Genomic DNA, 5,862 nt, shown 5'->3' on the forward strand with positions numbered 1-5,862 from the left:
ACTGAACCTTTAACCTGCAAACTGAACCTTTAACCTGCAAACTGAACATTTAACCTGCAAACTGAACATTTAACCTGCAAACTGAACCTTTAACCTGCAAACTGAACCTTTAACCTGCAAACTGAACATTTAACCTGCAAACTGAGGCCTGTAAAGTCTGAGATGGAGCTCTTGTTTTTTTGTTTGTTTTTTATGAATCTTGGCATTGTGTAATCTCTTTATGGTTTGACTTTTCTGGGAAGTTCACGTCTGTGAAAACTGGTTCCTGATGTTTTACTCAAATCCTTTGTTTTGCTGTTGTGTAACACATATCTGATTTTTCTCTGACAGTCTGTTCTGACATTTAAAGCCATAAAATTGAAAGTCAAACGATGGGCTTTACTTTAACAAATGTAATGAATTGTAGTCTGGAGTGCTTTCAACAACGGCCTCCTCTGAGTTTTACGTCATTCTCTTCTTTATAAGAATTTGAGGGTTGCAAAATGATATGCTAACAGCACTTTATTACACCCTGAAATCTGGAGGAAAACTACACAAAATTTCTGAATCATAAACATTTTTGGTTTAATTTTTGTGAAAAATATAAAAATAGGCACCTGTTTAGCACAAAATTCTCACATTAGTGACTTATACTATGGTATGATATACTCAGAAGGCTTTGTTGTAAGTGAAATGGTTACTCTACAATAAAACATCTTTTTAAACCTTGTTCCAGATGTTTCTGAAAAGCTGAAAGTAAAACAAAATATGGTTTAAGTGCAAATTCCTGGTGTTTAATTACCTCTAGGTGAGAGTCATGTCTTTCTTGTTTATCTCAACATTCCTCACAGAGTTTTTACCACCATCAGACCTGCTCTACTCTGCAGTAAGCTCCTGGACATGCAGGTGAACGACTCACTGGTCACCTGGATCAGAGTCTACCTCACAGGTCGACCACAGTATGTGAGGCTGCAGAACACCACCTCAGACACCATACGGAGCAGCACAGGGGTTCCTCAGGGGACAGTTCTCTCACCGTTTCTGTTCACCCTCTACACCTTCAGGTACAACTCACAATCCTGCATCTGCAGAAGTTCTGGATGACTCTGTCATTGTGGACTACATCACTGGTGACCAGGAAGCTGAAGACAGAGGTGTGGTGGACAGAACCACCTGCAGCTCAACGCTGGAAAAACTAAAGAGCTGCAGGTGGACTACATCCTATCAACATCAAGATTACTGAGGTGGACACTGTGGACTGCTACAAGTACCTGGGGGTCCACCTAAAAACTAAACTGGACTGGACAGCTATCAACAACGCCCTCTACAAGAAAGGACAGAGTCGCCTTTTTCTTCTGAGACTCAGGCCCTTTAACATCTGCAGGACCATGCTGCAGATGTTCTACCACTCGGTGGTCTCCAGCGTCATCTTCTATGCTGTGGTGGCTGGAGCAGCAGGGTGAAGAAAGCTGATGCCAACAGACTTGATAAGCTCATGAAGAGAGCTGGTTCAGTTCTGAGAGTGGACCTGCAGTCTCTGACAGGTGTCTGAGCAGAGGATGCTGAGGAACCTGCTCCAGATCCTGAACAACACGACCCTGGACTCTTACTGCAGACTGAGACCACCGAGGTGCTCCACAGAACAACACAGGAAGTCCTTCAAACTATTCAACTCCTCCCCCTTTCTACACAGAGGACAATAAAATGAATCCTGTCTTATACCTTAATTGTTGGTATTTTTATATTCTCTGTGATTTATTTATTTATTTATTTTTCATATCTTGTGTGATTCCTTGTGTATGTTCCTTTGTATTGAAACTTGCACAACAATTTCTTGCGGGATCAATAAAGTTCAATTTGATCTAAGATATGCACATGGCCTGTCAACTTCTATGGCAGAGGTTTTACCTAATCTCATCTTGTTCTGTGAAAGGACAAAGTTGTAGACACTTTGGTCAAACCTTAAAAATGCTGTTGTTACAGCGTATCAAAGCCCACAGTTTGGCAAAAGAGGAGATGGTCTACTCCCCAAATATATTATGTGAGAAAGCTATACTGTAATAAAACATAAATCATATCTACCACTTATTCAGGTAAAATAATCTTTATGCTTTTCAAAAGTTATGCTTTGAATATCTTGAGAAGATTGAGAAAGTGACTGAACTCTTTCCACATCAAACTTTAGCTCAGAGTCTATGAAATTTCACTGAGCTAAGTGAGCTTTGTGCTGCTTAAAGTCAATCAGCTATGGTGGCCATCTTGGATTGGATTTAAAAATTAATTCACTGTAGATGAACTTTAAATGATTATGTTCTGAAAGTTTCATTTAAATCTACCCAGTGATATGAGACATTTTTAATGTTACAGACTGGTGGGGAACCCTCAGAGCCTTCAACACCTTCAGAGAAGTCCTAAGAATTCAGCATATGAAATGTTATTGGATACTTGTTTCATATAAAATAAATATTTCAATATAATTTCCTAAATTGTATGTAAACAACTTAGCAGTTGAGAAAGATTTTTATTTTAGTTCATGAAAATTGAGTTTGATTATTTTAAGTTTTTGTCTCTAGGCAGAAACAGGAGGAGTTCTCATTGGTTAGGACTTCACTGTTGTTAGAGAAGGCTGAACGCAGTCAGAGTCCCTTCAAGATTCATTTAGGAAAATTAACCAATCAGAATGGTGGAAAAAGTGGGTCCAAAACACGGGGCCCTGAATATTTTAACCTCAGTAAGATACATTGATTTTCTTGAATTTATTTGTTTATTTTTTGTAATACATTAAATTTCAACCCATGAGTTCAAAAATCCACACAGAAACTGTAATAGCTCTAAAAGAGAAAGTTAAATATCAAATTTACATTCACATTAATTTTTTATATTAAAGTTTGTTTTGGTTCCATAGAAGCATTAAGATCTGTGGGTAATTGTTACATTTCAGTGTGAATTTGTTGAAATTACATGTTGTACTTGAACGCAACAGACTGTGTGAGCCACATGGCCTTCTGGGTAACCTTAGAATGAAAATGGGCAGATTTTTTCTGGGTACGTTCAGATGGGTTGTTCTGAGTTGACGTTTATATTCAATTAGTTGTTATTGACTGACATTTATTTACAGATTTACATTGTAAATGAAGGCTAAGCTCTTTTAGTCACCGTTTGTCTCTTCTACAGACAAATGAACATATGAGCCAACACATTGTTGCCTCCATGAGAAGAAAATAATGATGAACAAACAGATTCCACCATGAGCTCCAGTCTGATTCCAGTAAGTTCACGTGAACGCCACAAATACAGGAGCCTTCAATAATCTACTTAAACTAATCTCTGCCACTTTTAGACCCCCTTCACTTTGTGTAAAATCAAACGTCTCTGAGTTGCTCACTGTCAGACCAATCTAAACTTAAATCATTCACATTAAAACCAGCAGTGGATGATCAAATTCAAGTAATCAGTTTTCCTCTGATCATAGTCACGAGTTTTAATAAATGACAATTTGATGAAAAATAAAGGAAATTACAAAAACTTATTTCCAAATACAGTAAAATAAAATGAACTGCAGCCAACATGAAGAAAATGAGTGACGCAAAAAGAACGACTCTGAGCAGATTCTGTGGGATCGAATTTAAAATATGAAGGTCCGGATACAATTATTGAACATTTGTACGTTCCACTTTTTACAATGCAAAACAATTCTTTTTCTGTTCAGTGTAAAGAAAAATCAGCTAAATGTTCAGCTGTTGTGTTGAAATGTTCAGTTTGATGACACCGGAACAGTTATTTATGATTAATGTGATAGAATCAGAAATAACAGAGCTCCAGCACAAAAACCATCATAACTCACCCAGTTTGGCCTCAGTCCTTCTCTGTCCTCAGTCCTCTACTTTTCTATAGTGGGAAACAGTCAGACAGAACCAGTCACCGCTGACTGACCGACTGGAAGCTGGTCAGTAAATGTCCCTGTCCTCGCTCGCCCACCTCTTCCTCTTCCTGCTTTAATCTCCAGCAGATCCCTGAGCAGCAGCTACTTACTGCTCTGCCTAAACCTCAGCGTTAAGAGGAAAACTGTGGTCGACCACTAAACCTGTTTGATTCTCTTCAGAGTGGTGGTCCAATAAACATGAATCATGTTTTGTTTCATCACATCTGAATATCCTGTAAAACAAGTTCAAACACTATTGGAGGATTTATATTTTCTGTGAAAATGCACCGTGAACACCGAGATTGTGCAGAAATTTGTTGAAGAGGCTGAATCTTATTTGTTAAAAGTCAAAACAGATGGAAACTAAATTAGCAAAAAGGCTAAAATTTGCCAAACCAAAGGTAAAAGCTAAAAGTAGCTAAACTGAAGCTAATAGAACTGTAGCAAAGAAGTAACAATCGCTAAACATTTGTTGAATGTTAAAATTAGCTGAGCAGTAGGTCAATTCTTAACTAAGCAAAAACATTTCTACATTCTAAAAGTAGCTAAATTGTAGCCAGAAGTACTCAAAATGTTTCTAATGTGTAAAAATTGAAGTGTTAGGTAAAAGCAAAAATTAGCACAATGGTAGCTAAAAGCTAAATGTGACTAAGTGATAGTCAAAAGCTAAAAGTAACAAAACTGCAGCTGAAAGGTAAAAGGAGCAGAATAGTAGCTAAAAGTTTAATGTCAGAAAAGTATAGCACAAATCTAAAACTAACTTAATGACAGCTAGAAACTTAAAGTAGCTAAATGGTAGCTGAAAGCCAAAAGTAGCTAAATTAAAGCTAATGGTTGCAGAACTGTAAAAAAGGAAAAATTGCTAACTGTTTAATTGTTAAAATAAGCAGCAGTAGTTAAATTCTTAATGAAGAAAAAACATAGCTAAATGCTAAAAATAGCTCAACTGTAGCTAAACGTTAAAATTAGTCACAGTATCAATCAAGGTTGAAAATGGAAAAATGTTAGGTCAAAGCAAAAATTAGCACAATGATAGCTAAAAGCTAAATGTGACAAGGTTTTGGTAAAAAGCTAAAAATAGCAAAACTGTAGCTGAAAGGTAAAAGGAGCAGAACAGTAGCTAAAATCTTAATGTTGGAAAATAGCCCAAATCTGAAAGTAACCGTAAGGTAGCTATAAACTAAAAGTAGCTACATGGTAGCTAAAAGCTAAATGTAGCATAAGAAGACAAAAGAGACGCAGTTACATCAAAGCAGATTTTAAAAAAAGTTTTGAAGGAATCAGAGATTTCATGTGATTTGCATGAGAATTGTTTTACAGGTAAATATTTTAAAAGTACTGAAGTTACAAAGAGCAAAAATCACATTATTCCACATCAGGGTGACTTGCAGGGGTGTCAAACTAATTTCCACCGAGGGCCACATCAGCTGAATGGTTGCCCTCAAAGGGGCAGATGTAACTGTAAGACAGTATAAATGTAGCTAAATTTGCTCTGTTATAATATAAAACCCTTTTGATTCATTTATTATACAACAATCAGACCTTTAAAACTCTCACGGGCCACATAATATGACGTGGTGGGCAACATCTGGCCCGCGGGCCTTGAGTTTGACACGTGGTTTAGAGGAATGAGTGTTAAAATAACAAACAGAAAGCCAAAGTATTTAGAGTCCAACAGAGGGAAAGAAGAAACTGTAAACATACAGTCATGAATGCTGAGTCAGCGTTCACTTAATAAAGGTGTCAAAGGTAAACAAGGTGATTCATGTTTTCACTTTCTTCCATTTATTTTTCAATTTATATGCTTTCTTTATGATTGTCTGCTGTTGTCATCACTCTTTGTTAATTCAGGTCTCTCCTGTAAACGAGTCCTCGAGGCTCAGTGAGACTAACCTGCATAAATAAAGGTTGAACGAACGAATGAATGTTGCCATGTTTCATTTAGGACTCCAACAGGATTA

The 5,862-nt window shown here is 37.0% G+C and overlaps 1 protein-coding gene across 1 annotated transcript in view; it reads right to left on the reverse strand.

Moving 5' to 3' along the window:
• The window catches only part of syt5a (synaptotagmin Va), a 26,212-nt gene extending 22,274 nt beyond the window's left edge, over positions 1-3,938 (reverse strand). Inside the window, exon 1 of the mRNA XM_037689404.1 lies at positions 3,824-3,938. The gene's annotated coding sequence lies outside the window, so the exon portion shown is untranslated. The remainder of the gene's footprint in view (positions 1-3,823) is intronic.
• Between the last annotated feature and the right edge of the window lie 1,924 nt (positions 3,939-5,862).

This window comes from Nematolebias whitei, chromosome 15 (genome assembly GCF_014905685.2).
Source record: "Nematolebias whitei isolate Nwh7 chromosome 15, NemWhi1, whole genome shotgun sequence".
Taxonomy (NCBI): Eukaryota; Metazoa; Chordata; class Actinopteri; order Cyprinodontiformes; family Rivulidae; genus Nematolebias; species Nematolebias whitei.